The following is a 22,750-nucleotide window of genomic DNA, read 5'->3' on the forward strand; positions in this document are numbered from 1 at the left end:
TTATAAAATGATCAACATTTTAAATTTATATGATAAAAAAGTGACAGTAGGGCTCCATCTAAGCCTTCTGTGAAGGTAACCTAGCACACTAATCATAGTCTGTATAATATTATGTTTATTTGTAATGTTGAAGTTGTACTATTCATTAACACTGGTCTCTGGGGAATGTGGAAGTGGGGAAGGTGTGTTAGGATGGCCCAAGATTTAAATGTCAGTAAAGGTCAGGCATGGTGGCTCACGCCCATAATCTCAACACTTTAGGAGGCCAAGGCAGGGGATCTCTGGTGTGCAGGAGTTCGAGACCAATCAGGACAACATAGCAAGACACTATCACTATTTTCAAAAATAAAAATAAATGCCAATAAGAAGGATGTCTGTTATCTTTATATAACCACAGCAGTGTGGGAATATAATTTTTTTTTTAATTAGGGAGAGTACACTCCTTCATAATCTTCATTTTCAGTACCAATTAATTTCCATGTATTTCACTCTTATTGCACTCACTTGAACATCTCTTTCTTGATTTTCCTGGATCCAGGCAAAATTCAATCTTAGCAGGAAAGATTGGGCTTTTAAAATTAAACTTTGCACTTAATTAATAAAGGCAATTAAGGATTTTTAATAGGATATATTTGGTAGACATATTTATTTTTTAAAAATAGGACAATTCAACTACACCAGAATTTTTAGACCACTAATTTCCTGCCAGAACATCCTAATAGATATTTGATAAAACACAAGATATAATTTTAAATTATTTTTGCTTTTTCAAAAATACTATGTGCAAATATAAAATGATGATATTACTGTTATTATCCTTGTAAAGAGACAAGCCAGGCTGTTAGAAGGGGAAAAAAATTTATAAAGATTCAAGGTAGAGAGGACTTGATCTGCAAAGGATTGATAATGGGATGGATAGTATCTTTTATCAACCCTAGTGACTAAAAAATTGGTGCTATCTGGTGGTCTTTGTGAGATTGTTTGATGTATTCATTATTTTTACTGTGTATACAGATACACTGTACTACTCCTGTGGTCTCTTTCTTATATTTTAATAATTTAGGAGTGACTTGAGGGAATTGGGAACAATGACTTCATTTCATTGATTTTTAAAAACTTCATAATTTTATCCAGATATACTATTAAGACAATATTACAGAAAGTTCACATGCTATATCTTTATGTTCTGTTTAGTCTGAAGATATAGCATACCCAGTGGGGGAAATGCAATGGACAATGGGAAAAGTTAAAAAATTAGAAACATAACTTTTGTTGATGCATGGAGGAAAGTCCAATGTCAAGTACATTTTCTTTTCATGAAACTGTCTAATAGAACAAATAGTCCTTCCCCTTGTGGCACTGAAAAACAGCATATATGATTAATGTTCAGCATTTCTTAGTCATCAGGAGTTTTTGAGGTTTAAAAACAAATTGTGTGTTGAGTACACTGATAAATGTCCAATTTATAGCATGGTTCTAGGAAATTATATTTTGAAAACTGCTGCCATCAGCCTAGTATTTTTGGTGTAGAAAGAACATCAACCCTATAAATACGTGTTTTGGTGTGGAACTATGGAATCTTTTCCTGTTTCAGTTACAAAGTCTGGGTTAAAAACAACAGTTTAAAATACTTTCCAGAAGGCTCAATACAGGGTTTAAGTGCCAAGATAAACACTTTCAATTTTCTGAGAAAAGGGATTGTTTTTCTCCCAAAAGAAGCACTATCACCAAATTCAGTGTTTTTGGCAGAAGTTAGTTTGAATAACTCACAAAAAAGATTTGGTAAATGGTAAAATCAAACCACTTATAAAGTGTTACAAACAAACAAAACATTATGTTTTTCTGAACTTTAGCTTGTATTTGGAATGAACAAAAAATATTGTACATAGCACTTAGCAAGTCCAATTGCATTAGAATATTTTATTTTTAAAATTAAATTTTATTATAATACATATATTTGAGGACATTTATCCCATTTATTAACAGTTATTTTAAAATCTAATTGCATGAAATTGATCATCAAATATCAAATTATATTGTCCCCAGGACTCCATTTATGGTAATTTCCTTTGAGGATAGGGGAGAATTTTATGTACATAAGTCAGCTTGTGTTTTAATTCTAATCCATACAAGGGAAAAAGGGAAACGAGACCTCCTTTCAATAGAAAGAAAATGTTCTAATTTTTTTTTTTTCCAGAAAGAACCTGAGGAAGTAATTTCTTAAGTATTTTCTAAAGGTGTCACAGAATGTGATGGGTACAGCATGAATTTACTTTGAGGTTTTGGTATTGGAAACCATGGCTGACAAAATGTGTATCTTACCTTGCATGGCAATTAATAGCTTTTAATAGTTTTTTTTACATATATTATCTCATGTGTTGATCATGATTTTCAATTCATACACCAGAAGTAAAGCTTACGTTCAAATGGAATCCTGGGAACACTTCAAAGGCTTGGATTGGGGAAAGGTAATGTGTGAATTGAGAGCTCCAGGTCTGCTCTGACTGACTGTCCTGTCAGTCATGCAGCCATCAGGTTATCTGCTAATACCAATCTTGCTAGGATTGTTAGAAATTGAGGAAAAAGGGAGGGCAAAACACATTTTGAAGATGTTTTGAAAGAAGCCTCTTTGTATAATTCCAATGGGGCTTCTTCATAATGGTTCTGCCTCCTTTGTTCAGTCACTTTATTATTACGTGTGCTTTTGTTGTTGGTTAGGGCATTGTCTGTTACTATCAATTTAGGCCAAGTAGAAGTCGTTAAAAACTTGATAGAAAATTTTGTCGCCGGGCTCGGTGGCTCAGCCTGTAATCCAGCGCCTTTGGGAGACTGAGGTGAGTGGATTGCCTGAGCCCGCGGGTTCGAGACTCACCTGGGCAGCGAGACCTCATCTCTACAATAAAATCAAAAAATCAGCCGGGCGTGGTAGCGTGCACCTGTAATTCTAGCTACTTGGAAGACTGAGGCGGAAGGATCGCCGGAGCCCCAGCAGGTGGAGGCTGTGGTGACCGGGAGCGACCACTGCACTCCAGTTTGGGCGACAGAGTGAGACTCCAACTCAGGAAAAAAAAAAAGGAAGGAAGGAAGGAAGGAAGGAAAGAAAGAAAGAAAATTTTGTCTCTTGCGCCCCTTGAAAACATTTCTTTGCTTTCAAGTATGTATTTTTGGGTAAAGCAGCCTGGGTTTTTCAATCAAAAGATTGATTCAGGCTTGATTGGGATCTTCCCAATAGTGATGCGGAAAAAGAAATGAGTTTCCTTTTTGTTTAAGAAGCAAAAGAAAGAATCAATAACAAACACCAAGAGGAACTATTCCACTTAATCCTGCTAACAAAAACAATGAAAAATGCAGCATTTTTAAACATTAATTCACTGACTTTATTCTCAACATTAGGTATCTGTGTATGAAGAATATTTGAAAGGAAATAATTCTGCATAATTTTTCTTTAAAAATTGATTTAAAAGAATATTATAAGATGTATTATAACAACTTTGATCATAACTTAGTAAATACTAGCTAGAAATTCTTTCCACATGCCTTTGCAAAGGCAACAACAAATCCAACGGTTTGTTTAAACATGTAGATTGAATGGCTCTGTCTTGTCGTCATAGCAGTTAATCTACAGACTATATAGGGCTGATTCACAATAGATTTATGTAAAATAATCTGATGTCATCATTGAAAAGCTCAATATTTTTAGTTAGAAACCAGTGCAAGTGAAAGTTTACTGTGTTCTAAAAATACTAAGAAATGACTTTTTTTTTTGCCATTTGATGAATTCTAATTAAAATAATAATTAATGCTTTGTGAAGGCATAAATAATAAATAATTTTGTTAGTCCCAAGGTATAGATTTAGTTTATATATTTAACGAAAAACACATTGTTGGCTGGACAGCCTACAATTTTTGATTGAAAGACTTTTGTGATTGTTCTTGAATATCTTTGCATTAACTTACTTTAGTATCTTAGAAATAACTTTAACAACAATTAAAGAACTTTTGATCATAGTCTTTTAACCATTTACTGACTTTAAGTGAAAGACTTTTAATTATCAATTAGGTTCTATTTTTAAAAATATTGCTTAAACACATACAAAAACCCTGTCTTAAAAAATTATATAAGGCATTTAGATGTTCAAAGTTTTACTTCAGGATCAGGAGAATTTGACTTAAATAATTAGATGTTCTTTTAGAGATTACTTGCAGTAGTACGGAGAGTGAGTTAGGGATTTGGAGCGGGCATATGATAGGTAATGGGGGATCCTGTTGCAGTTATACAGGAGTTATGGTGAGGAGCTAACTGAAGGTTATGGTAATGTTATGGTGGAGAGTGGATTCATCAGAGATATGAGAACTGATGTTTCGATGAGGAAGAGGAAAAGCGCTAGAAGATGAGGAAATTAGAAAATAGGAAAAATGTGTTGAAATTGAGTATAGGTTTTGCAGAGACTGAGGCTGAGGTGTTTTTATGACATTCAGATAGAGAAATAATAGATATCAGTTGAGTATTTGGAACTCAGAAGAGAAATCTGGGCATGGATAGAAATGTAAGAGTTATTAGCATACAGATAATAGTTTAAATCACACAGGTAGATAGTGTTCCTGTGAGAATATGGAGAATAAGAAAAAAGGGCTCTGTTGGGTGTGGTGACTCACGCCTGTAATCCCAGCACTTTGGGAGGCTGAGGTGAGAGAATTGCCTGAGTCCATGGATTTGAGACCAACCAGCCCGGGCACCTTAGCAAGACCTCGTCTCTACAAAAAATAAAATAAAATAAAATAACCTCACATGGTGGTGTGCACCTGTAGTTCCAGCTATTTGGAAGGCTAAGGCAGAAGAATCGCCTGAGCTCAGCAGGCTGAGGCTGCAGTGACCGTGAGCATGCCACTGTACTCCAACTTGGGAAATAGAGTGAGACTCCAACTCAAAAAAACAAAGCAAAAAGAGTTCTGAGTATGGAGTGGAGAATGCTGATGTTTAAAGCATAGACAGCGGGAAAAGAGTCAGTGAAGGAGAAGTCAGAGTAGTAGCAAGAGGTGTTATTGGATTGTGGGGCTACACTTGGCTGTCATACTAGCTGACTTTAGACAAATTACATGACTTCTCTACACCTCAGTTTCTTCATTAGGAAAAAGTTTAAATTAACATATGGACCATAGGTAGAGTTGAGAGGATTAAGTAAGACTCAATCTTTTTCAAATGCTTTTGGATGTGACCCATAATATGAACTATGTTTTATTTTTATATTCTTCCCCTTTGCTCTCCCCTTCCCCCCATCTATCTAATCTATCTTTATAGATTTTCCAGAATAATACTTAACCTTACTGCATGTGATACATGTGGATATTTTCCATTTTAATTAATTTATTTAAAAGCTGCTGTGGCTCACTAGTGGGTAATAGCCAGTAGTGTGAAAAAATACTGAGCTAACATGCATGAGCACCTAGCACAGTGATTTGTCCCTCAACAAAAGGAGAGTTAAGAATAGTGATTGTTGTTTTTAAACTAGGAGAGAAAGCTAATTAAAATAGAGAATTTCAGTCATGAGGGCATTGTCTCTAGTGTTAATGTTGTAGATGTGTCCAGTAAAGTAAGGATTAAAAAGTATTTAGTTGCTAAAGCAACCAGCTGGCCAGTGGTAACCTGCTAGAGAAATTTCTGTAGTTGGGTTTGGGTCATTGATTAAGAAATAAATGTGAGATGAAGGAAGTAAGAGTGAGGTTTAGGAAACCCCTCTTGCAGTTTGAGAGAACAACTCAAGGACCCAGTTGTTAAAGGATTAAGTGGTTTTTCTTTTGTCTGTCCCCCACCCCTTTCTCTTTCTTAGAATGGAGAGAATAAGAAAGACTATGGGAAAGTTTAAGTGGGTAAGAGAAAGTTGGACAAACAAGAGTGATTGATACATTGGAGAGTAGGAAAGAGAATTAAATCTAAAATGCAGTCCAAGATGTCAGCATATAGAGTTAGAGTGTTAAACTTTTCTTGGAGAGATTGTGGTAAATGATTACACAGAAATTAAAACTCTGGAAGCCTTGGGCATGTGGTTTAAGTGACAGAGGACTGACGGATAGAAGAGGTAGGATATAGAAACATCTAATGCTTCTGACTTTCCAAATGCATGGTCATTCTTAAAGGTAAACTCACTTTTTACCAAAACAGATGGGCATATGAAACCAGTATTCCTCAGAAAATATACACAGGTGAAATTAGGGACTTCTCTTATTGGTAACCAAATCTATCAGCATACCAAAAATGCAAAATTTGTCCAACAAAAAGAGGACTTGTAGACATTGTTAGGACTATTGCTTTCCTTAAAACAAATTGGCAAGTTGAGAAAGCATATTAGATGGCAAATGGCCTCAAGCTAAGAGTATATTAAAGTGAATTTCTTTTGTAAAAAAAATTAATCTTATATTCATTGTGGAAAAATGAGCAAATTCTGCTAAACAAAATAATAATCACCCCAAATCTCTTTTTTCAGAGATAAGAAGCTGCCAGCTTTGTCTCCTTATAGGCCATCTGCTGTGTCTGTCTCTCCTGCCTGGCCTCCCTCTTTCTTTTTCCCTTCCTCCTTTGCCCCTTTCCTTTCTCTCTCCTACATTCCTTTCTTCTCTCCTTTTATGCACACACACACGTATGTTATTTATATGTCCTTCCCCAACTTTTCCCACAAGATTATATATCGTGTAGGCTATATGATAATATGCCTTTGCATTTCCATATATGCCTTAGAAATGAATTCTGATGTTAATCTTCTGCTCTTTACTAAGAAAGTGTTGAACAATGTAAATGTAACTACACATCTAAGCATCACATTCTTTCGAGTTTTGGAATCCTCTTCTGTGTGATAAGACATCTGCTTCTTGTTTAAATAGCATTATTACTAATCATAGAAAGTTCTTAGACTAGATTTTGCTGATACAGATGCTCAGATTTGAAGCAGTTAAGTTTAACTGTTTACCATTTGTGAGGAATGCTTTACATTCACTTTGTCTTTCTCAACCCTGACTCCTTGTATCTATTATTTTCTACTGGTTGAGTTCCCCCAGAGATAATCAAGGGGTACTATAGTGTAGTTTAGATGGAACTCTGGGGTGAATCAGCTGTGTTGATTCAAATCCTCACTCCACCTTATTTGGTTTGTGACCATGGGTAAGTTACTTAAGGTTCTTTGTGTGTCAGATTTCTCATCTTCAGTGAAGATAATAACAGCACTTTATCTCATGGGGTTATTGTGAATATTAAATGTCTACTGGATAATAAGCACTCAACAAATGTTAACTGTTTTATTATCTAAAATTTTTTTTTTTTTTTTTGAGTTGGAGTCTCAGTCTGTTGCCCAGACTGGAGTGCAGTGGCCGCTCCCGGCCACCGCAGCCTCAACCTGCTGGGCTCCTGCGATCCTTCCGCCTCAGCCTTCGAAGTAACCGGAATTACAGGCATGCACTACCACGCTCGGCTGATTTTTTGATTTATTGTAGAGATGAGGTCTCGCGCCCAGGCGGGTCTCGAACCCGCGGGCTCAGGCAATCTACTCACCTCAGCCTCCCAAAGGCGCGGGATTACATGCTGAGCCACCAAGCCCGTCTTATTATTTAAATCTTAACTGTAAAGATTGCAGATTATTTGATTTTATTTATATGAAGTATCCAGAATAGACAAATCCATAGAGATAAAAATTCAGCTGATAGATGCCTATGACTAGGGGAGCTGGGAATAGGGAACAATACTAATGGACATGGTGTTCTTTTAGGAATGGTAAAAATAGTCTAAAAGTAATTGTGGTGATGGCTGCACAAGTCTGAATATACTAAAATTCATTGACTGATATACTTTAAGTAGTGAATTGAATAATATGTCAACTATCTCAATAAAACTGTGAATATATTCTCAAATATATATGTCTGGTACATTTGTGATGAAAATTAAAAGTCATAGATTGCCAGATACAAACTGTGATCACAAGTATATACTTTATACATCCATGATGTCCCTTCTAATAATACACTCTAATTTAGTTTGAATGGAAATTAAATTTACAGTCTTTGGAAATAAAAATTATCAGTAAATAACTGTATTATATTTTCAGCATATTTATATTTCATAGAATATATCTGATTATATATTAATATTGATTATATTTTGAAGAACAGTTCTTTTACAGTATTTCTGTTTATTTTGGGAGAGGGTGTTTCAAAATTACTATACTCATCATGGATAATTTTTGAAATGAATAGAAAGACATAGGAAGAAATTATATTAATATATTATTTATATCATATTATATTTTTCCTTTCATAATCTGAGACTTTTTCAGAATTAGCATAGTTAGCAAAAATGGGAAGTATTTGGATTTATTCCAAGCTATATCCTTAAAGCTTCAAATAAAATATCTGTGTTTGGAGGCTTATTTTTCATGCTGCATAGCTTCAGTGAATAGGCTTACTAGGAGAGAAAGTATACCATCTATATGCAAGCTCAGGTGAAAGTCACAGTAAAACAGAATATTTTTTCCGCAATTATCAATTTTCAGCCCAGATTCTGTTTCAGATGTTTGCCTGAGTCATTGAACTAGGGAGGTGTTTATCTGCGAGGTGAGCTAGGAGAAATGGGAGAAGCTTTTAAGTTCTCAAGTTTCAGCCATCTTTGTGCAGTTTTCCCTAGAGGAAGGAAAAAGTGGGTCTTCTCCCTTTTTTATTTTCCCTTGTCAATCACAAAGTCTCTTTGTACTTGTGGGCCTTGCTGGTGACTGAGTGCTGGCTGTTGATCATGTTCCTGTCATCCTCAAATGCAAAATAAAAAGAGGAGGAGAACACAGCTTTGGGTTCTCAGGCTTTGTGGTGGTCGAGGACCTCTGAATCTCAGCTGCCCTGGAATTCTTTCTGAAGTGATTTGATCATTGAAATGAATTTTGCCGTTTTTATGGTTTTGAGCTTTCTTGGACATGTTCAGAACAAGAATGATATTATCAGTCAGATGGTGGAAAGCAATTGAGCTACTCAGATTTGATTTCTTCTGTCTAGCTATCATAAAACCATCACTCTAATATTGGAAGTACAATTGCTATTTTAACTTATGTTTCTTCCTTGAATGTTAAAAAAATTGTTTTATGAATTGGATATTTTCAAATTCTGATATTGTGGGTAAACCTTCCTTGCAGGGTGTCATTTTAAGATATTTTTTGGGGATTCTTATAAAAAATAAGACTTTACTTGCCTGACCTTTTAAAACCACCATCAGCTTCTACTGATGTGAAACATGTAGAGAGATTTATTATAGCCAAGCCTAACTTGTTGAAATTGAGTTATAAGAATTTTATAATCAATAAAGTGTTTTAATCACTTAACTGAATTTATTTATTTTATTTTATTTTTTTTTAATTTAAAATTTTTTTAATTTCAAAATTGTGGGGTACATTTCAGGGTTAGGTATACAAATATTCACTGTACAGATACCCTTGTTGATGAGATGTGCCCCCCCCCTTCCCCCGGCAGATTTTCACTACTGTCAATCTCACCTCCCTTTACCCCACCCACAGTTTCTCACTACAGACAATCCTTTTCTTATAGTACTGCAGTTATTGTTCAAGATCCACTTATGAGTGAGAATATGTGATACTCAGTTCTTTGTTTCTGTGAAAGATCACTCAGTATTATAGAATCTAAGTCCTTCCGGGTTGCTGTGAAGTTCATGATTTTGTTCTTTATGGCTGCATAATATTCCATCATGTATATGTACCACATTTTTTTATTCAGTCCTCTTTTGATGGGCAGCATGGATGGTTCCATGTTCTTGCTATTTGGAACACACTGTGATAAACATATGTGTGCAGGTATCTTTTTTATAGAGTGATTTGAGTTCTTCTGGGTATATTACCAGTAGGGGGATTATGGGGTCATATGGAAGGTTGATTTTTAGAATTTTTAGGGATCACCACACTGTTTTCCACAGAGGCTGTACTAGTTTGCACTTCCAACTAACAGTGTAGAAGTATTCCCTTTTTCTACATCCTCTCCAGCATCTGTTATTTTTTGGGTTATTGATGATGGCCATTCTGACTGGAGTTAGGTGGTATCTCAGTGTAGTTTTTTTTTTTTTTTTTTTTGAGTTGGAGTCTCACTCTGCTGCCCAGACTGGAGTGCAGTGGCTGCTCCCGGTCACCGCAGCCTTGATCTGCTGGGCTGCGGCCATTCTTCCACCTCAGCCTTCCAAGTAGCTGGAATTACAGGCGCGCGCTACCATGAATTTATTTTTTATTTATTTTGGATTTATTTTGCATCCCTTATACTTTTCATTTAAATGAATTACATTTTATTGATTAGGAAAAACTGTGAATCAATATGAACTAGATGGATGAAGCTTTTACATTCTTATAAGACTATAGACCGAATGCCACATGTAAACATTTATCACAAAACTATAAAAGAGGGATCAGGTGTAGCGGAATACTGCTGGAGAAGGAAGGAGGGGTAGACGTAACATCACTAAGGATACCTGACCCTAAACCAGGGGAAGTGAGGACCAGATGGGAGCCAAAACTTCACCTGCACATAAACTACTTGTATACCTAATTCTGACTTGTACCCCACATCTTTATAATAAAAAAGAATATAGGCCTAATAATGTAGGGCATTAAATTTTATTGCTCAGTGGAAAAGCAGAAATAAAATAGTAATGATAAAGATGAAAAAGAAAAGTTTTTGTAATCAATGAAATATCTCTCTTTATTGATTGCTAAGTACCCAGATATTCTTAGTGAACTGTTACAAATGTAAATGTCTTATGTAAGGGCTATAAGGCAGTTCTCAAAATTTAACTCTGATCTTTTTAAAATGCAGACTATGATTTAGTTGGTCTGGGTTGGGATCTGACCTGCATTATATATATACATATATAATATTTTATATATATAATATATTTTTTTATTTTAATGATATAGGGTACAATTCAGTATTAGATATACAAGTGGGTATCGTACAGGTAAAGTTTGGGCCTCCCTGTGGTCCCTACTTTGCCTTTCTGCATTTCCAACAAGTTCCCAGGTGATGCTAGTGCTCCTGGTCCAGATATTTCACTCCGAGTAGCAAATCTGTCAATCACATCAAGAAATAAATTACAAGATTTTCTTTAAAATCTGTAATAAAAAATTCAGATAGTTTAATTACACTGCCTCTCTTGGTAACCTTGTTCAGTAACTCACAAGTAGAGTCAATACATTTTCCTCAAACATCTTAAATCTCTGTTTCAAGAGGGAATTTGCTTATCCTAAAATCCTTTCCTCAGTTGAAACAGAAAATAGCTATTTGTATAACTGCTTTAAACGCTAAAGGATCATCAGATAGATCTCTTTCCCTTTCCTCTGACTTTCTTCTCAACATCAATTTCCTTTATTACTTCTGTATATTATTTTGGCAAAATATATATTTTGTCTTAATTTATTACCTGTTATTTTCATTTGTTTTTCCATGTAGAGATTGTTTTATCTGCATCTGTAAAAATCATGACATCCTGTTTTCCTTGTTGATATTTAAAATCAATATGTTCACTTTTGCTATGAAGAAATATCCCTGGTAACTGTACACAGAATCATATTTTACTTCTTTCCCAGTTGAACTTTTTCTTCCCCACATGCAAATCAACCAGTTATACATTGCCTGTCAATCCCAGTCTTTGATGATAGTTGAACTCAACTTATATTTAAACCTTACATAGGACTGAATGAGTTGGCTTTCCTCCAGGATGAAATTCACCTCACACTGAAGAAACATACTCCCTAACCTTTCTCTGCAGCGCTATCCTTTAGGAAGTGAGCTTGAGTTTTGTTCTCTTGATCAGTCTGGTCATAAAACTGTGCTTTCCAATCTCAATCTCTTTCTCCTAATCAACTTTTTCATTTTTTTGCTGCAATGAAACATTTCATGTGAAGCTTGATCGTGTCTATCCTGAGGCCTGGAAATGGCCTAGGAGTTTGCTGCTCTGTGGTTAGCAGATGGGAATCATAATGTAGTAGCAGCCAAGTAGGAAGAGTACATCTCACCCACTCATTTTTTTTTTTTAATTTTAATTCAGGATTAGGTATACCGGTGGTCATTGTACAGGTAAAATTTGGGTTCCCTTTAGTCCCCACTTTGCTTGGTTTGAGATAAAGTACTCTTATTGATGTTGTTTCCCCTCCCCACCCTGGCAGTATCCCACTACTGCCAATCCCTTTGTTATATCATTATGGTAAGCATTCAGGATCCGCTTATGAGTGAGAACATGTGGTACTCTGTTCTTTGTTTCTGTGATAAATCACTGAGTATGATAGACTCTAAATCCATCCAAGTTCTGAAAAGTCCATATGTTTGTCCTTCTTTATGGCTGTATAATATTCCATTGTGTATATGTCTCACATTTTTCTTACTCAGTCCAGTTTCGATGGGCAGCATGGTTGGTTCCATGTTTTTGCTATTGTGAATAGTGCCGCAATAAACATGCATGTACAGATATCATTTTTGTAGAATAATTTGAGTTTCTTTGGTATATTCCCAGTATGGGGTCATATGGAAGGACAATGTTTAGTTCTTTTAGAAATTGCTGCACTGTTTTCCAAAGAGATTGCACTAGTGTGCATTCCCACCAGCAGTGTAGAAGCATTTGTTTTTCTCCGCATCCTCGCCAGCATCTGTTGTTGTTTGTTTTATTAATGACGGCCTTTCTTACTGGGGTTATGTGGTATCTCAGTGTGGTTTTGATTTGCATTTCTCTGATGATGAGTGAGGCTGAGCACTTTTTCATGTGTCTGTTGGCTGTGTATATCTTCTTTTCAGAAGTGTCTGTTCATGTCTTTTGCTCACTTTGTAATGTGGCTGTTTGCTTTTTTTCCTTTCAATAGGTTTGTTTTGTTCCTTGAGGATCCTAGATATTAGGCCTTTGTCAGATATACAGTTGGCATATGTTTCTTTCCATGCTGTGTGCTGTCTCCCTGCTCTTTCAATTGTTTCTTTGGCTTTGTAGAAGCTTGTCAGTTTGATGAGGTCCCACTTACCTATCTTATCTCTTATGGCATGGGCACTTGGTGTTTTGATCAGGAATTTATTGCCAGTTCCAATTTCCATAAGGGTGTCTCCTACATTTTCTAAGGTTCTTATAGTTTGAAGTTTGAAGTTTAGGTCTTTGATCCATTTAGAGTTCATTTTTGTGTATAGTGATAGATAAGGGTCCTGCTTCGATCTTCTGCATGTGGTCAGCCAGTTTTCTCAGCACCATTTACTGAATATATTACTCGGTTTGAACTGCAAATCATTTATGTAGAATAGAGATCATGAGTTTCTTATTTAGTTATTTAGTAGATGAATTGATAAAATACAGAATTCTGTGACCCAAACTTTATCATTAATTGATGTGTGAAAAAATAGACTAGAAGAAGCAAGCCTTTTAAAAAAAATTTGTTAGTTTTATATGATAGTTTTATAAATTATAAACATTACTAGGTTCTTTTAAAATTTAAATAATATAAATATATAGAATGAAAATGGAAAGTTCTCACCCCTCTATCCACCTCCCTCTGTGTTTTTTTAATTGAAACCGTCTTAGCAATTTGCATATATTCTTCCAAAATTATTTCTGTACACACCTATGTACCTGTGTTTATATTTTTAAAATAATCACATATTATATTTTGTTCTGCAGTGTTTTCTATTTAATAATGCATCTTAGAGTTCTGTCCATATGTTAGTGTATATAGATCTACCTTGTTTTAGGGGCTGAAAAAAATAATTATTTAAACCTTCTCAATAGACATTTTTACAATTTTCATCATTACAGACTGTACAACTGTGTTTGTAAGATGTCTTAAAAAACATCTTTGTTCCTGTTCCAGTATTTCTGTAGGTTAGATAGTTACAAATGGATTCTGTGGGTCAAATATACTATACATACAGATGTCCTCCAAAAAATGCAGTAGCTATGTACTTTCCCTCTAGGAGTACTTGTTGATGCCTATATCCTAGTTTATGTTGGTCATTTTTATATTTGTTAAATAAACCAAAAGGTAATCCTCATTTTTGCCTTACTTTGTATTTCCATGAGAACCAGTAAGGTGAAATACCTTTTAATCAGTTTATTAGCAGTTTTGATTTCATGCCCTCTACTCATTTTTTATTTTTAAATTTATTGTTCTGATTTGTAGGAGCTCTTTACATGCTATTTTTCTTCTTTTTTTTTTGAGCTGGAGTCTTACTCCATCGCCCAGGCTGGAGTGCAGTGGCATGCTCATGGCCACTGCATCCTTGACCTGCTGGACTCAGGCGATCCTTTCACCTCAGCCTTCCAAGTAGCTGGAACCACAGGCACATGTCATCATGTCCAGCTACTTTTTAAAGGTCTCACCAAGTTGTCCAGGCTGGTCTTGAACCCCTGGGCTTGGGCAGTCCTCTCACTTCGGCCTCCCAAAGTGCTGGGATTACAGGCATGAATCACCATACCTGGCTCTTTACATGCTATTAATATTTGTCATTTCCTGCTATGTTGTTGTATCAATCAGCTAGTAGAAACAAGTCACAAACACTGACTGGCATACAACAAGCAGATTTACTGGCCAGATCTGTTTCACACTGCAGGTCTGTGGGGTATTTGGGGCAATTCTGTTCCCTAGGGGTTCAATCTGAGCCCAAGCTGAGGGGACAGAAGCTATGCCAGGAAAGTTGTCCTCATGGCAGTGGCATGAGACTTGTTTTCACTAATATGGAAAGGGCGAAATGCCAAAATGGAATAACCTTAGCTCAAGTGCAGCCCACTGACCAAATAATTGTCTACAAAATATGGGCACATGTGTACCTTAAGTACTTTATTTGAATCTAGCACACATACTTTTAAACATCTGCTCATTTAACAAGGCATTTTGTTTGAATATGAGTTCCCTAGCTGGTGTTCTGAGATTTTTTTTTTTTTTTAATAAGGTATTGTCTTTCTAAAGTATTCAACTCGGTTTCCAGGTAAAAAAAAATTCTTCCTTTTTGATTTATGTAATATACATAGTCAATTACCAGTTACATTATCAAATAGAAACTACATTTTAATGTACGTTTCTTAATGCATGTTTTAGATTTTGTGTGTGACAGAGTTTAAGCTATGTTAGAAATAAACAGCTGATTTTGGCAAGCATATAAGTCAACTAATATGAACAGAAGTGTATGTGGTCATATTTGGGAGTGGTGAGCAGTCAGTGTGCACCTTGGCATGTTTTACAGAGAAAAGGGAAATTAAGGTAAATTTATCTTACTAAATCTAGTCTCTTAAAAGGAGATTGGATAAGAGAACTTTAACTGTAAAGAGCACATTTAAAGAATATTTGCGAACTTGTAATTCTACATATTTTGTCACTGCAATATCATCATTGCTGTCCTCTTCTCCATGCTTTTAGGGATTTATTCCATGTTTTAAAGCTCTCAAGATTTGGCTTCTACTTTTGTGTGTGTGTGTGTGTGTGTGTGTGTGTGTGTGTGTGTGTGTGTGTATTTTAACTTGTTAATTTTTCCTAGTAGAGACAAACTTAAGTTACAGTTTTACTGTAGAAACCAGTTGATATATTTGATATATATCAATGCTTATATATTTTAGTCTAAAAATAACGAGTTCAAAAATTCATAACGTATATGATTTTGCGTTCACTTGATTATTTTGCAAAATTCCATAAATAAAATTAATATTCCGTGAAGTGAACATTACCAATACCTGATGTTGCCGATCATCATAGGTTTTGAGTAGGAAGCAAATTAGAAATTATATAGTACTGAATTGTCATTTTTCTGGTGAATAAACCATCTTCAAAAATTTTAGTATTTTGTCTTAAATCATATAGCAGTTAGTGGCAGAGATAGAATCGAATTTTGAATAATTTACTTTAAAATATCAATAATTATTTTAAAGCAATTGAAATTTTTGAAATTTATGTAAAGGACATCACAAGAGACCTAATATTATTTTTGTACTACTAAGTACTAAAATGTGATGGAAAATCTTTTTGAGAGGAAAAATTAAATTAAACAGAAAGACCAAGAATTAAGGAAGATAGAAGTTTGGTCAAAAACTTCTTAATGCATGTTTTGGATTTTTGTATATGGCAGAATTTAAGCTATGTTGGAAATACCATCCCATGGGACTATTTATCTTTTTATTTGAAATAGTACAATTTTCTGATTATTGCAATTATAAATTTTTGAAATTATTTATTTTGTGACTATAATTAAATAAGGATGAAAGCTACTGTGTAATCAGATAGCTATGATCTATGTCCCAGTGTTTCCATCTCTCTCTCTCTTTTCTCTCCTCCTTCCCCTATCCCACTTTGTTTCTTTTTTTTTATGTATCTTTTTGGTTTGGTTTTGTTTACTGCTTTTGCTTTAACTTATAATGTCAAGGAAATAACTAGTAGTGCACCATGACACCAAATTTAACTATTCATCATGTCATTTTAAGTACCAATTTATGTTTACTATTTGTAAATTCATGTTGCAAATTAAGTACATGTTACTGTTTATTCATTATTAATAATATCTTTTTAAGAGACAAGAATTATATTTTGCATTAGAATATATATAAATCACTTCTGATCTTTTATTGCTAATTGGTCACTTTTTCTTATGTAATGTATACTGATGCGTAAGATTTATTTGAAAGGAGTCTGCACATTTTAAGAATTTCAGCAGTTTATTTTTAAATTTTATTTCTTTACCTTTTTAAAAAATGTGGGGTACAATTCAGAATTAGGTATACAAGTGCTCATTGTACAGGTAAAGTTTGGGCCTCTCTTTGGTCCGCCCCTTGCCTGGTTTGAGATCAGGTACCCTTATTGATGTTGTCCCCCTCCCTCAGCAGTATTCCACTACTGCCAATCCCTTTCTTGTAGTATTATGGTAAATGTTTATGGTCTGCTTGTGAGTGAGAACATGTGGTACTCAGTTCTTTGTCTCTGTGATAGATCACTGAGTATTATAGACTCTAAATCCATACAAGTTGTTGTGAAGTCCATATGTTTGTCCTTTATGGCTGTGTAATATTCCATGGTGTATATGTACCACATTTTTTTTTATTCAGTCCAGTTTTGATGGGCAATATGGTTAGTTCCATGTTTTTGTTATTGTGAATACTGCTGCAATCAACATGCATGTGCAGGCATCTTTATTTTAGAATGATTTGAGTTCCTCCAGGTATTTTCCCAGTAGGGGGATTGCTGGGTAATATGGAAGGTCAATTTCTAGTTCTTTTAGCAATTACCACACTGTTTTCCATAGAGGTTGAAATAATTTGCATTCCCATCAGCAGTGTGGAAGCATTTTCTTTTCTTCTCATCCTCACCAGCATCTGTTGTTTGTTTTATTAATGATGGCTATTCTTACTGGGGTTAGATTCTCCATGTGGTTTTGATTTGCATTTCTCTGATGATGAGTGAGGCTGAGCACTTTTTCATGTGTTTGTTGGCTGCCCATATATCTTCTTTTGAGAAGTGTCTGTTCATGTCTTTTGTCCACTTTGTAATGGGGTTATTTGTTTTTTTCCTTTTGGCATGTTTGAATTCCTTGTAGATCATAATTTTAAATGGTTCAGTCCATCAACAAGAAATATCCATCCTAAACATATATATACACCCAACACAGGAGTACTAGCATTTATAAAGCAACTACTAAATAAACTAAAAAAAAGATATTGACTCTAACAGTATTGTAGCTGAGGCCTTAAATACCCCACTAACAAGCCAATAGTTCATTGAGGCAAAAGAGTCAGCAGATCTTGAACCTCAACTTGTCGCTTGACTAAATGAACTTAATAGATACCTACGGGACACTCCACCGACAACCTCAGAATATACATTCTACTCATCACCATATGGAATGTACTCCAAGATCAATCACATTCTCGGCCATAAATTAAGCATAAACAAATTTCATAAGATCAAAATACTGCCATACACCTTCTCAGTTCACAGTGGAATAAAAATAAATATCAGTACCAACAAAATTCCTCCAAGACCCACAAGGACATGGACACTAAACAGCATGATAAACTCCTGGGTCAACACAGAAATCAAAGCAGAAATTAAAAGATGCTTGGCCGTTTAATCTCTGCAATGTAATTCCAGCTTTAAACTTATTTGATATAGTCAGTTGTCATTTAAATTTAGTCTTTCAAATCTATAATAGGTTAATTTCATCTAGGAAGTCAGAAGCATCATGAATATTATATCTTATTAGTTTTAAGAATATTTTCCTATTTGTGGTATTAAAGTTCATTTTGTTGAAAATAATTGACTATATTTCCAAAGAGATTTATAAAAGTAGATTTTATGTTATTTTTTAAAGCTATGAACTGCTTGAAATTTCACAAGATGGATCTGAAATTATGTTATAGAATCTAGGTTTTACATTCTTATTTTCCAGATTAAAATGGCCATAATAATAACAGACTATAATTGAAATGTGGAACTTTGACATAAAAAAGAAATTGGAATGTTAAAAACAGCTGCTGTTATAAAAGAGATTGATTAGAAATTTATTATGTCTCTAAAATATAATTTTCCCATGAGTCTCCATTCTTGGCTTACCAAGTTTGAGTTCTCTTTTTGCTCTGCTTAATCTCACTTTGGTTAAATACCTTTTTTTCTTGTTCAGTACGTGAAGTAAAGAGATACTGCTTTGATCACGTCTACTTTGTATAAGGTTCTGTTTTGTCTAAAAGTATTCTTTATAAACCACAGTTCACTTGACTTAACTATTTTTACTGGTTAATAATAATGTTTTACTGGTTCTGCTGCTCTGATCATGACCTCTTGTCCTATTTCTAACCCTACAAATCTAACTTTGTTCCCTAATTGTGACTGTTGAACTTTTTGCTTAAATTCAGCATGTCTTTTCTTTTTCTTTTTTTTTTTTGAGACAGAGTCTCACTGTGTCACACTAGTTGGAGTTCAGTGGCACAATGATAGCTCACTGCAGCCTGAAACTCCTGGGCTTAAGTGATCCTGCTCTCTCAGCCTCCTGAGTAGCTAGGACTGCAGGAGTGTACCACACATCCAATTAACATTTTTTCTTGTAGAGATAGGATTTCACTTTGTTGCCCAGACTGGTCTTGAACTTCTGGCTTCATGCAGTCCTCCCACCTCAGCCTCCCAAAGTGCTATGATTACAGTCATAAGCCACTATGCCTGACCTACATTCGGCATGTCTCTTTGTTTCAGCACCCTCTTTCCACATTTTCTTCACTTGTTTATTATGTCTACTCTGTGAGTGGTCAGGTATTATATCATCTACAAGTTGAAACTAATTATACCCGTCACGTTGTTGACACATCATACTTTACTTCAGTGTTCAACTTTATTTGGAGAGTATGGTAATTTTAAAAGTGTTAATATACTCTAAATAGGACCTGCTATATTCTCAATGTTTTTTAACATCTTTCAGCAGGAAATAGTGCAGAAAGTCAGATTTCTGGTGTGCAACTTAAATGAAAGAAGTTATAAATTCTTATAGGAAAAACTAAGGATATACCAGTGAGAGAGATGAATATAATGAGTTTGAGGAACAGATATTCATCTAAATTTTATCAGCTTTAAAGGAGTCATGTATAAACAAGAATCTTACATGTAAATAGCATAAAATGCGTTATGACTTTAAAAATTCACTATACTCATCTGTGCCTCCCAGAGCTTCAGCACCATTTTATCCCTTTCTTGCAGCCATGCAGGCCTCTGAATGGTAAGACTGTGGTGAAAAGTGAAAAAAATAATAGCTAGTTAATATCCATTGAGTGCTTACTGTGTGCAAGGCACTGTGCTAAGAACTTTACAAACAGTACTGGGTTAATCCTTACTACTACCCTAAGAAGGTAGGTACTGATTCTTTGTAGGTGAGGAATCTTAGGCTTTGTGAGGCTAAGTAACTTGCTAAGCATTGTATCACTAGAAAGAAACAAAACTTGGATTTGAACTTGATTCTCTCTAACCTCAGAGACCGTTCTCTTCATTACTTGATCTACCTGAGTATGCCAGTACTTCTCAGTCTTTTTCACCTTCTGTCATATATGGAAGGTGTGTATTTATACGTGTAGTGATGAAAATGGCTGAGTAGCTCAGAGTTGGAGACAACTGACCTAAAAGTTCTGGGCATGGCAAGTCAAAGTCAGTATGATGGTTTCACTACCTAGTCCTTTAATCAGTTGTGGCAGGTACACTTGTTGGGAAGCTATGTTCTACACTACAGTGTCTCCCTACCAAAGGGAAGGGAAGAGGTAAATGCCCCTTTTTATAATGTAACAATGCCTCCAGTTCTTCTTATCATTACAGGTCAGGTAGTAGGAGCTTGAGTAGTGATGATGTGTTCTCAGTTCTGCTATGTTCCTTTCTCTGTTTTTTTCCTTCTTTTTTACTATTTGCTATAGTAATAACGACATACAGTTGCTTGTTACATTTGTTCATTCATGAAACATTTATTGAGCTATAACCTTTAATGACATGTGAAGTGATATATAATAACACAGTGGTATGAACAAAGCTCCATGAACAGGAGGAACACTGTTAACTAGGGAGTGTAGAAAATGCTTCACCAACACACAGTATTTTTACCTTTTTCTTTCTTCCGCTGTCCAACAGATTTCTCAAATTAGTTGTCCATATTTGCCGTTTGACTTCTAAAATGTGCTACCATAATCTGATTTCAACTCTGTCATACCTCTGAAACGGATCTTATACCCTGTAATCACATCTAATGGACACATTTATGTTCCTATCTTACAGGGTCTCTAAGCTACTTGTGACATTTTTACCCACTCCTCATCCCTCTTTTCTTAGTTTCCTTGAATTGATGCTCCGTTGATACCCATGTCTATCTCTCTAGACTGTCTCTCCAGTCACTCCTCCATCTCCTCTTCATTATTTTCTTTGTGTGCCATCCCTTAAATGTTGATATATTTGATATTCTGTTTTAGGACCTCAGTTTTTATCATTCTTTAATTTCCCCATGGGTAATCTTATACATTTCTATGGTTTCAATAACTTTATATATGATGAACTCCTAATCTTTATCTTTATCTCAGATCTCTTTCTCGGATGTCACATCCATACAGTAAAGTGCTGACTTAGCTTTCTAAAATTTTTCCTAAACTGAACTTACTGTCTTTGCTTCAACTCTTCTCCCTCAAACTCTTTATTTTTCTTCATATTCATTTCAGTCAATAGAAATGCCACTCACCCAGCTGGCCCAAGTTTGAAATTTGATCATTATTCTAAACTCCTCCCTTTCAATCATTCCAATATTCAGTCACCAGGAGCTATCTATTTTACTTCCTTAATACTCATCAAGTCTGTGAGACTCTCCATAATCAGATGTCTTTGCATTTGTTCTCCCTCCTTTCCAGTTCACTTTCCAGCTGTAACCAAAGAGCTTCCAGTCTTTTAAAGCCACTCGATGGATTTCTTGCCCTCAGAGTAAAGTTTAAACTCTCTTAGGTAGTCTACAAGTCTGTCTTATCTGTGGAACATGGATCTATTGCCTGAATCTGATTAATATTGTATGATCTCGGGCAAGTTACTTATCTTCCCTTTGTCACAGTTCTTTGCTGTTAAAATGAGGTTAATAATATAACCTAGGATTATTGCTAGGATTGAATGAGTTGTGAACAAAATCTGATACAAGTAACTAGCCAGTAATTATGTGGTTTTTTGTTTTTGTTTTTTTTTTTTTTTTTGAGTAAGAGTCTCACTTTGTTGTCCAGGCTGGAGTATAGCGGCACACAGCCAGCGCAGCCTCCACCTACTGGGCTCAGGTGATCTTTCCACCTCAGCCTCCCAAGTAGCTGGAACCACAGGCATGTGCAACCACACCCAGCTAATTTTTTGATTTATTGTAGAGACAAGGTCTTGCCAAGTTGTCCAGGCTGGTCTCGAATTCCTGGACTTAGGCAATCCTCTCACCTCTGCCTCCCAAAGTGCTGGGTTTACATTCATGAGCCGCTGTGCCCAGCTGATTATTATTGTAGTATTGTAATTATTATTATTTTAATTGTTGCCCAAATGCATTATTTTTAAAAAATTCAATCTTATGGCATCATATAATGTGGTCAGTCACTGGCTAAAGTACAAGAATTTCTGTAACTTCGACATAGAAACAGAGCATATAATAATCAGTGTGCCTGGAGACACACACTAGCAAAAAATGAATAGTGTATATGCTGGATACCAAATGAGAAAACAGACCAGTGAACACCACAGGAATTGGAAAGAGGAAGAGGATACTCTGCAATGATTTGCTGTGGCCTTAAAATTAAGGTGGTGGAAGCTATAACTGCAGCTAACATTTATTGAGCCCCTACTATGTGCCAGATACTACATTAAACATTGCATATACATTGTTTCCTTTACATCCTCAAAAAGACCTTTAAGAGGTTTTGTTTTTTTGCTTTATTTTACAGATGGGGAACTAAGGCTTAAAAGATTAGGCAGCCCTGTGAAGTATAGAGCTAGAACTCAAATCCAGATAGATGACAAAGAAGTCCTCTAATTATTCATGCTTTAAAATATTTTGAAGGAGTGTACCCAAACACTTTCTTTTTCTGTTTAAAAACTATTTAGTGTTACTTTAAATGCATATAAAATATTTTGCATTTTTGTCAAAGTGTTCCCAAGTAAAAAAATTAAAATATATTTTTCAAGTGAATTTTAGTATTAGTACATAGGAAGAATAAAAAATATCAAAAATGTATCAGCCTTGGGCAAGAAAG

The 22,750-nt window shown here is 35.1% G+C and overlaps 1 protein-coding gene across 2 annotated transcripts in view; it reads left to right on the top strand.

Moving 5' to 3' along the window:
• Positions 1-22,750, top strand: part of TMEM135 (transmembrane protein 135) — a 287,168-nt gene that overhangs the window by 199,659 nt on the left and 64,759 nt on the right. The window lies entirely within an intron of this gene.

This window comes from Carlito syrichta, unplaced genomic scaffold (assembly GCF_000164805.1).
Source record: "Carlito syrichta isolate Samal-C Ts95f unplaced genomic scaffold, Tarsius_syrichta-2.0.1 Scaffold309418, whole genome shotgun sequence".
Lineage (NCBI taxonomy): Eukaryota > Metazoa > Chordata > Mammalia > Primates > Tarsiidae > Carlito > Carlito syrichta.